This window comes from Channa argus, unplaced genomic scaffold (genome assembly GCF_033026475.1).
Source record: "Channa argus isolate prfri unplaced genomic scaffold, Channa argus male v1.0 Contig063, whole genome shotgun sequence".
In the NCBI taxonomy this organism is placed as follows: domain Eukaryota; kingdom Metazoa; phylum Chordata; class Actinopteri; order Anabantiformes; family Channidae; genus Channa; species Channa argus.
The window spans coordinates 105,691-116,603 of record NW_027125282.1 but is presented as its reverse complement, the minus strand read 5'-3'; the positions used below and the strand labels follow the sequence as shown (position 1 = coordinate 116,603).

Genomic DNA, 10,913 nt, shown 5'->3' with positions numbered 1-10,913 from the left:
TTCATCCATTTATGGGAAAAAGAAAATCAAAGGATTGTGGAGAATGTTGGCATCGATCCCACTACCTCTTGCATGCTAAGCAAGCGCTCTACCGTTTGAGCTAATTCCCCTGCAAGCTTTTTTTCCTCCCTGTGTTCACAGGGCAGAATTTGCAAACGTACCGGACAAACTCTCAATATCTACCCCTTATGTCCTCTGTGTTTGTAGATTGTGGAGCCCGAATACTTGACAGTCACGGGCCTTGTTGACAAGGCCAGAAGCAGTCGGAGGGAACAAACAGTTGGTGTGGCATGAGGTTTTGGTGCTAATGGAGTGCACCTTTTTGCCAAAGAGAATCTCCAAAGTGTTTAATTGCAGCCTTAGAAGAGTTGGTTACAATCTTCCTTGATAGGCTGCAGTCTGTTCTTGTGCTTGAGTGTAGACACACGGATGGAAATACTGTCGGGATTGACATTCGTCGGCCATCTCAGAAGTGCTTCTTCTTTTCCTTTCGGCTGTTCCCTTTCAGGGGTCGCCACAGCGAGTCACGTGCGTCCATCTAACCCTGTCGTCTGCATCCGCTTCACTCATACCAACTAACTTCATGTCCTCCCTTGCTACATCCATAAATCTCCGCTTTGGTCTTCCTCTAGACCTCCTGCCTGGCAGCTCCAACCTATGTATCCATTAAAAGATATATTCACAAGCCATCTCAGAAGTGCATCACCTGTATGATAAAGGATTACGCGTCACCTTGACGAGGTCAGGGGAGGCATGAGGCATTTGGAGAATGTGTGTATTGATCCCACTACTTCTTGCATACAAAGATAGTGCTTTACCATTTAAGCTAATTCCCTTGCAAAGGTACTTGGATATTAAATTCAGAGAGGAGATATTCTAGGTGTTCTCATTAAACCCTGCGAGGTGACCTAGAAATCCTGTAGGTCTGTCTTTGCTGATCAAAGTCTCGTCGCCCTTCCTTGCTTAATTGACGAGGTGGCCGAGTGGTTAAGGCGATGGACTGCTAATCCATTGTGCTCTGCACGTGTATGTTCGAATCCCATCCTCGTCGCATGTCAGATTAAAGTGTTTTTAGACAAACACAGATAAAACCTTCTGCTGGACTTACAACATCCAATGGTAAACCAAATACTGTTTTGTGCAGAGAACTCGAGTGTGACAGTTGATGCAGAAATCAGACTGTTGACATGTGAGTGCAGGTGATTAAGCCCACTGGACAAGCAGCTTTGGAAGAGCTTCCTTGATAGGCTGCAGATAGGCTGTATAATAAGGTGTGTATTCCATGCTGCTCTGCCCACCGGGGCTACAAAAAATTTGGTTCAGGTGTCACATTAATGTCGTCTAGTGAACAGGACACCACAGATACAAGGCCTGTAGAGACACATGCAGGCAGAGTCCCCCACAAAACTGCTACTCACTGGATATGTTCTCTTTTCCAACCATTCTCTGTTAACCCTGAATATGGTAGTGTGTAAAAGTTCCAGGAAATCAGCAATTTCTGAAATGGCTGATCGCCCCCACTGATACTCGGTTGGAACTTCAGCAGAACGTTTTGACTGTGTGTACAAGCCTAAATGCATTGAATGGCTGCCATGTGTTTAGCTGATCAGACAGCAAACTGGTCGCCTTTTTAGCTGTACTGCTGACAGGCAATTTCCCATTCTAATTGATTGTGATCTGCACATGTGGGAAATGGAGGCTGAAACTTTTTAACAGTTTCATCCATTTATGGGAAAAAGGAAATCAAAGGATTGTGGAGAATGTGGGCATCGATCCCACTACCTCTTACATGCTAAGCAAGCGCTCTACCATTTGAGCTAATTCCCTTGCAAGCTTTTTTTCCTCCCTGTGTTCACAGCGTACCGGACAAACTCTCAATATCCACCCCTTATGTCCTCTGTGTTTGTAGATTGTGTAGCCCGAATACTTGACAGTCACGGGCCTTGTTGACAAGGCCAGAAGCAGTCGGAGGGAACAAACAGTTGGTGTGGCATGAGGTTTTGGTGCTAATGGAGTGCACCTTTTGGCCAAAGAGAATCTCCAAAGTGTTTAATTGCAGCCTTAGAAGAGTTGGCTACAATCTTCCTTGATAGGCCGCAGTCTGTTCTTGTGCTTGAGTGTAGACACACGGATGGAAATTCTGTCAGGATTGACATTCGTCGGCCATCTCAGAAGTGCTTCTTCTTTTCCTTTCGGCTGTTCCCTTTCAGGGGTCGCCACAGCGAATCATGTGCCTCCATCTAACCCTGTCCTCTGCATCCTCTTCACTCATACCAACTAACTTCATGTCCTCCCTTACTACATCCATAAATCTCCGCTTTGGTCTTCCTCTAGACCTCCTGCCTTGCAGCTCCAACCTATGTATCCATCTAAAGATATATTCACAAGCCATCTCAGAAGTGCATCGCCTGTATGATAAAGGATTGCGCGTCACCTTGACGAGGTCAGGGGAGGCATGAGACATTTGGAGAATGTGGGTATTGATCCCAGTACTTCTTGCATACAAAGCTAGTGCTTTACCATTTAAGCTAATTCCCTTGCAAAGGTACTTGGATATTAAATTCAGAGAGGAGATATTCTAGGTGTTCTTATTAAACCCTGCGAGGTGACCTAGAAATCCTGTAGGTCTGTCTTTGCTGATCAAAGTCTCGTCGCCCTTCCTTGCTTAATTGACGAGGTGGCCGAGTGGTTAAGGCGATGGACTGCTAATCCATTGTGCTCTGCATGCGTGGGTTGGAATCCCATCCTCGTCGCATGTCAGATTAAAGTGGTTTTAGACAAACACAGATAAAACCTTCTGCTGGACTTACAACATCCAATGGTAAACCAAATACTGTTTTGTGCAGAGAACTCGAGTGTGACAGTTGATGCAGAAATCAGACTGTTGACATGTGAGTGCAGGTGATTAAGCTCATTGGACAAGCAGCTTTGGAAGAGCTTCCTTGATAGGCTGCAGATAGGCTGTATAATAAGGTGTGTACTCCATGCTGCTCTGCCCACCGGGGCTACAAAACATTTGGTTCAGGTGTCACATTAATGTTGTCCAGTGAACAGGACACCACAGATACAAAGCCTGTTGAGACACATGCAGGCAGAGTCCCCCACAAAACTGCTACTCACTGGATATGTTCTCTTTTCCAACCATTCTCTGTTAACCCTAAATATGGTAGTGTGTAAAAGTTCCAGGAAATCAGCAATTTCTGAAATGGCTGATCGCCCCCACTGATACTCGGTTGGAACTTCAGCAGAAGGTTTTGACTGTGTGTACAAGCCTAAATGCATTGACTGGCTGCCATGTGTTTAGCTGATCAGACGGCAAACTGGTCGCCTTTTTAGCTGTACTGCTGACAGGCAACTTCCCATTCTAATTTATTGTGATCTGCACATGTGGGATATGGAGGCTGAAACTTTTTAACAGTTTCATCCATTTATGGGAAAAAGGAAATCAAACAATTGTGGAGAATGTGGGCATCAATCCCACTACCTCCTGCATGCTAAGCAAGCGCTCTACCATTTGAGCTAATTCCCCTGCAAGCTTTTTTTCCTCCCTGTGTTCACAGCGTACCGGACAAACTCTCAATATCCACCCCTTATGTCCTCTGTGTTTGTAGATTGTGGAGCCCGAATACTTGACAGTCACGGGCCTTGTTGACAAGGCCAGAAGCAGTCGGAGGGAACAAACAGTTGGTGTGGCATGAGGTTTTGGTGCTAATGGAGGGCACCTTTTTGCCAAAGAGAATCTCCATAGTGTTTAATTGCAGCCTTAGAAGAGTTGGCTAAGATCTTCCTTGATAGGCTGCAGTCTGTTCTTGTGCTTGAGTGTAGACACACGGATGGAAATACTGTCAGGATTGACATTCGTCGGCCATCTCAGAAGTGCTTCTTCTTTTCCTTTCGGCTGTTCCCTTTCAGGGGTCGCCACAGCGAATCATGTGCCTCCATCTAACCCTGTCCTCTGCATCCTCTACACTCATACCAACTAACTTCATGTCCTCCCTTACTACATCCATAAATCTCCGCTTTGGTCGTCCTCTAGACCTCCTGCCTGGCAGCTCCAACCCATGTATCCATCTAAAGATATATTCACAAGCCATGTCAGAAGTGCATCACCTGCATGAGCCATTTGGAGAATGTGGGTATTGATCCCACTACTTCTTGCATACAAAGCTAGTGCTTTACCATTTAAGCTAATTCCCTTGCAAAGGTACTTGGATATTAAATTCAGAGAGGAGATATTCTAGGTGTTCTTATTAAAACCTGCGAGGTGACCTAGAAATCCTGTAGGTCTGTCTTTGCTGATCAAAGTCTCGTCGCCCTTCCTTGCTTAATTGACGAGGTGGCCGAGTGGTTAAGGCGATGGACTGCTAATCCATTGTGCTCTGCACCCGTGGGTTTGTATCCCATCCTTGTCGCATGTCAGATTAAAGTGTTTTTAGACAAACACAGATAAAACCTTCTCCTGGACTTACAACATCCAATGGTAAACCAAATACTGTTTTGTGCAGAGAACTCGAGTGTGACAATTGATGCAGAAATCAGACTGTTGACATGTGAGTGCAGGTGATTAAGCCCACTGGACAAGCAGCTTTGGAAAAGCTTCCTTGATAGGCTGCAGATAGGCTGTATAATAAGGTGTGTATTCCACGCTGCTCTGCAACATTTGGTTCAGGTGTCACATTAATGTCGTCTAGTGAACAGGACACCACAGATACAAGGCCTGTGGAGACACATGCAGGCAGAGTCCCCCACAAAACTGCTACTCACTGGATATGTTCTCTTTTCCAACCATTCTCTGTTAACCCTAAATATGGTAGTGTGTAAAAGTTCCAGGAAATCAGCAATTTCTGAAATGGCTGTTCGCCCCCACTGATACTCGGTTGGAACTTCAGCAGAACGTTTTGACTGTGTGTACAAACCTAAATGCATTGACTGGCTGCCATGTGTTTAGCTGATCAGACGGCAAACTGGTCGCCTTTTTAGCTGTACTGCTGACAGGCAATTTCCCATTCTAATTGATTGTGAACTGCACATGTGGGATATGGAGGCTGAAACTTTTTAACAGTTTCATCCATTTATGGGAAAAAGGAAATCAAACGATTGTGGAGAATGTGGGCATCGATCCCACTACCTCTTGCATGCTAAGCAAGCGCTCTACCATTTGAGCTAATTCCCCTGCAAGCTTTTTTTCCTCCCTGTGTTCACAGCGTACCGGACAAACTCTCAATATCCACCCCTTATGTCCTCTGTGTTTGTAGATTGTGGAGCCCGAATACTTGACAGTCACGGGCCTTGTTGACAAGGCCAGAAGCAGTCGGAGGGAACAAACAGTTGGTGTGGCATGAGGTTTTGGTGCTAATGGAGTGCACCTTTTTGCCAAAGAGAATCTCCAAAGTGTTTAATTGCAGCCTTAGAAGAGTTGGCTACAATCTTCCTTGATAGGCCGCAGTCTGTTCTTGTGCTTGAGTGTAGACACACGGATGGAAATACTGTCAGGATTGACATTCGTCGGCCATCTCAGAAGTGCTTCTTCTTTTCCTTTCGGCTGTTCCCTTTCAGGGGTCGCCACAGCGAATCATGTGCGTCTATCTAACCCTGTCCTCTGCATCCTCTTCACTCATACCAACTAACTTCATGTCCTCCCTTACTACATCCATAAATCTCCGCTTTGGTCTTCCTCTAGACCTCCTGCCTGGCAGCTCCAACCTATGTATCCATCTAAAGATATATTCACAAGCCATCTCAGAAGTGCATCGCCTGTATGATAAAGGATTGCGCGTCACCTTGACGAGGTCAGGGGAGGCATGAGGCATTTGGAGAATGTGGGTATTGATCCCAGTACTTCTTGCATACAAAGCTAGTGCTTTACCATTTAAGCTAATTCCCTTGCAAAGGTACTTGGATATTAAATTCAGAGAGGATATATTCTAGGTGTTCTTATTAAACCCTGCGAGGTGACCTAGAAATCCTGTAGGTCTGTCTTTGCTGATCAAAGTCTCGTCGCCCTTCCTTGCTTAATTGACGAGGTGGCCGAGTGGTTAAGGCGATGGACTGCTAATCCATTGTGCTCTGCACGCGTATGTTCGAATCCCATCCTCGTCGCATGTCAGATTAAAGTGTTTTGAGACAAACACAGATAAAACCATCTGCTGGACTTACAACATCCAATGGTAAACCAAATACTGTTTTGTGCAGAGAACTCGAGTGTGACAGTTGATGCAGAAATCAGACTGTTGACATGTGAGTGCAGGTGATTAAGCCCACTGGACAAGCAGCTTTGGAAGAGCTTCCTTGATAGGCTGCAGATAGGCTGTATAATAAGGTGTGTATTCCATGCTGCTCTGCCCACCGGGGCTACAAAACATTTGGTTCAGGTGTCACATTAATGTCGTCTAGTGAACAGGACACCACAGATACAAGGCCTGTGGAGACACATGCAGGCAAAGTCCCCCACAAAACTGCTACTCACTGGATATGTTCTCTTTTCCAACCATCCTCTGTTAACCCTAAATATGGTAGTGTGTAAAAGTTCCAGGAAATCAGCAATTTCTGAAATGGCTGTTCGCCCCCACTGATACACGGTTGGAACTTCAGCAGAACGTTTTGACTGTGTGTACAAGCTTAAATGCATTGACTGGCTGCCATGTGTTTAGCTGATCAGACGGCAAACTGGTCGCCTTTTTAGCTGTACTCCTGACAGGCAATTTCCCATTCTAAATGATTGTGATCTGCACATGTGGGATACGGAGGCTGAAACTTTTTAACAGTTTCATCCATTTATGGGAAAAAGGAAATCAAAGGATTGTGGAGAATGTGGGCATCGATCCCACTACCTCTTGCATGCTAAGCTAGCGCTCTACCTTTTGATTTAATTCCGCTGCAAGCTTTTGTTCCTCCCTGTGTTCACAGGGCAGAATTTGCAAACGTACCGGACAAACTCTCAATATCCACCCCTTATGTCCTCTGTGTTTGTAGATTGTGGAGCCCGAATACTTGACAGTCACGGGCCTTGTTGACAAGGCCAGAAGCAGTCGGAGGGAACAAACAGTTGGTGTGGCATGAGGTTTTGGTGCTAATGGAGTGCACCTTTTTGCCAAAGAGAATCTCCAAAGTGTTTAATTGCAGCCTTAGAAGAGTTGGTTACAATCTTCCTTGATAGGCTGCAGTCTGTTCTTGTGCTTGAGTGTAGACACACGGATGGAAATACTGTCAGGATTGACATTCGTCGGCCATCTCAGAAGTGCTTCTTCTTTTCCTTTCGGCTGTTCCCTTTCAGGGGTCGCCACAGCGAATCACGTGCGTCCATCTAACCCTGTCCTCTGCATCCTCTTCACTCATACCAACTAACTTCATGTCCTCCCTTACTACATCCATAAATCTCCGCTTTGGTCTTCCTCTAGACCTCCTGCCTGGCAGCTCCAACCTATGTATCCATCTAAAGATATATTCACAAGCCATCTCAGAAGTGCATCGCCTGTATGATAAAGGATTGCGCGTCACCTTGACGAGGTCAGGGGAGGCATGAGGCATTTGGAGAATGTGGGTATTGATCCCACTACTTCTTGCATACAAAGCTAGTGCTTTACCATTTAAGCTAATTCCCTTGCAAAGGTACTTGGATATTAAATTCAGAGAGGAGATATTCTAGGTGTTCTTATTAAACCCTGCGAGGTGACCTAGAAATCTTGTAGGTCTGTCTTTGCTGATCAAAGTCTCGTCGCCCTTCCTTCCTTAATTGACGAGGTGGCCGAGTGGTTAAGGCGATGGACTGCTAATCCATTGTGCTCTGCATGCGTGGGTTTGAATCTCATCCTCGTCGCATGTCAGATTAATGTGTTTTTAGACAAACACAGATAAAACCTTCTGCTGGACTTACAACATCCAATGGTAAACCAAATACTGTTTTGTGCAGAGAACTCGAGTGTGACAGTTGATGCAGAAATCAGACTCTTGACATGTGAGTGCAGGTGATTAAGCTCACTGGACAAGCAGCTTTGGAAGAGCTTCCTTGATAGGCTGCAGATAGGCTGTATAATAAGGTGTGTATTCCATGCTGCTCTGCCCACCGGGGCTACAAAACATTTGGTTCAGGTGTCACATTAATGTCATCTAGTGAACAGGACACCACAGATACAAAGCCTGTAGAGACACATGCAGGCAGAGTCCCCCACAAAACTGCTACTCACTCGATATGTTCTCTTTTCCAACCATTCTCTGTTAACCCTAAATATGGTAGTGTGTAAAAGTTCCAGGAAATCAGCAATTTCTGAAATGGCTGTTCGCCCCCACTGATACTCGGTTGGAACTTCAGCAGAACGTTTTGACTGTGTGTACAAGCCTAAATGCATTGACTGGCTGCCATGTGTTTAGCTGATCAGACGGCAAACTGGTCGCCTTTTTAGCTGTACTGCTGACAGGCAATTTCCCATTCTAGTTGATTGTGATCTGCACATGTGGGATATGGAGGCTTAAACTTTTTAACAGTTTCATCCATTTATGGGAAAAAGAAAATCAAAGGATTGTGGAGAATGTTGGCATCGATCCCACTACCTCTTGCATGCTAAGCAAGCGCTCTACCATTTGAGCTAATTCCCCTGCAAGCTTTTTTTCCTCCCTGTGTTCACAGGGCAGAATTTGCAAACGTACCGGACAAACTCTCAATATCTACCCCTTATGTCCTCTGTGTTTGTAGATTGTGGAGCCCGAATACTTGACAGTCACGGGCCTTGTTGACAAGGCCAGAAGCAGTCGGAGGGAACAAACAGTTGGTGTGGCATGAGGTTTTGGTGCTAATGGAGTGCACCTTTTTGCCAAAGAGAATCTCCAAAGTGTTTAATTGCAGCCTTAGAAGAGTTGGTTACAATCTTCCTTGATAGGCTGCAGTCTGTTCTTGTGCTTGAGTGTAGACACACGGATGGAAATACTGTCGGGATTGACATTCGTCGGCCATCTCAGAAGTGCTTCTTCTTTTCCTTTCGGCTGTTCCCTTTCAGGGGTCGCCACAGCGAGTCACGTGCGTCCATCTAACCCTGTCGTCTGCATCCGCTTCACTCATACCAACTAACTTCATGTCCTCCCTTGCTACATCCATAAATCTCCGCTTTGGTCTTCCTCTAGACCTCCTGCCTGGCAGCTCCAACCTATGTATCCATTAAAAGATATATTCACAAGCCATCTCAGAAGTGCATCACCTGTATGATAAAGGATTACGCGTCACCTTGACGAGGTCAGGGGAGGCATGAGGCATTTGGAGAATGTGTGTATTGATCCCACTACTTCTTGCATACAAAGATAGTGCTTTACCATTTAAGCTAATTCCCTTGCAAAGGTACTTGGATATTAAATTCAGAGAGGAGATATTCTAGGTGTTCTCATTAAACCCTGCGAGGTGACCTAGAAATCCTGTAGGTCTGTCTTTGCTGATCAAAGTCTCGTCGCCCTTCCTTGCTTAATTGACGAGGTGGCCGAGTGGTTAAGGCGATGGACTGCTAATCCATTGTTCTCTGCACGCGTATGTTCGAATCCCATCCTTGTCGCATGTCAGATTAAAGTGTTTTTAGACAAACACAGATAAAACCTTCTGCTGGACTTACAACATCCAATGGTAAACCAAATACTGTTTTGTGCAGAGAACTCGAGTGTGACAGTTGATGCAGAAATCAGACTGTTGACATGTGAGTGCAGGTGATTAAGCCCACTGGACAAGCAGCTTTGGAAGAGCTTCCTTGATAGGCTGCAGATAGGCTGTATAATAAGGTGTGTATTCCAAGCTGCTCTGCCCACCGGGGCTACAAAACATTTGGTTCAGGTGTCACATTAATGTCGTCTAGTGAACAGGAAACCACAGATACAAGGCCTGTAGAGACACATGCAGGCAGAGTCCCCCACAAAACTGCTACTCACTCGATATGTTCTCTTTTCCAACCATTCTCTGTTAACCCTAAATATGGTAGTGTGTAAAAGTTCCAGGAAATCAGCAATTTCTGAAATGGCTGTTCGCCCCCACTGATACTCGGTTGGAACTTCAGCAGAACGTTTTGACTGTGTGTACAAGCCTAAATGCATTGACTGGCTGCCATGTGTTTAGCTGATCAGACGGCAAACTGGTCGCCTTTTTGGCTGTACTGCTGACAGGCAATTTCCCATTCTAGTTGATTGTGATCTACACATGTGGGATATGGAGGCTGAAAATTTTTAACAGTTTCATCCATTTATGGGAAAAAGGAAATCAAAGGATTGTGGAGAATGTTGGCATCAATCCCACTACCTCTTGCATGCTAAGCAAGCGCTCTACCATTTGAGCTAATTCCCCTGCAAGCTTTTTTTCCTCCCTGTGTTCACAGGGCAGAATTTGCAAACGTACCGGACAAACTCTCAATATCTACCCCTTATATCCTCTGTGTTTGTAGATTGTGGAGCCCGAATACTTGACAGTCACGGGCCTTGTTGACAAGGCCAGAAGCAGTCGGAGGGAACAAACAGTTGGTGTGGCATGAGGATTTGGTGCTAATGGAGTGCACCTTTTTGCCAAAGAGAATCTCCAAAGTGTTTAATTGCAGCCTTAGAAGAGTTGGTTACAATCTTCCTTGATAGGCTGCAGTCTGTTCTTGTGCTTGAGTGTAGACAAACGGATGGAAATACTGTCGGGATTGACATTCGTCGGCCATCTCAGAAGTGCTTCTTCTTTTCCTTTCGGCTGTTCCCTTTCAGGGGTCGCCACAGCGAATCACGTGCGTCCATCTAACCCTGTCGTCTGCATCCGCTTCACTCATACCAACTAACTTCATGTCCTCCCTTGCTACATCCATAAATCTCCGCTTTGGTCTTCCTCTAGACCTCCTGCCTGGCAGCTCCAACCTATGTATCCATTAAAAGATATATTCACAAGCCATCTCAGAAGTGCATCACCTGTATGA

General features: G+C 45.5%; 1 non-coding gene across 1 annotated transcript; it reads right to left on the bottom strand.

The window, feature by feature from the left end:
- Positions 1 to 5,100: 5,100 nt before the first annotated feature.
- On the bottom strand, positions 5,101 to 5,173 carry trnaa-agc (transfer RNA alanine (anticodon AGC)). Its single transcript has one exon. It is a non-coding gene; the product is annotated as a tRNA-Ala (tRNA).
- Between the last annotated feature and the right edge of the window lie 5,740 nt (positions 5,174 to 10,913).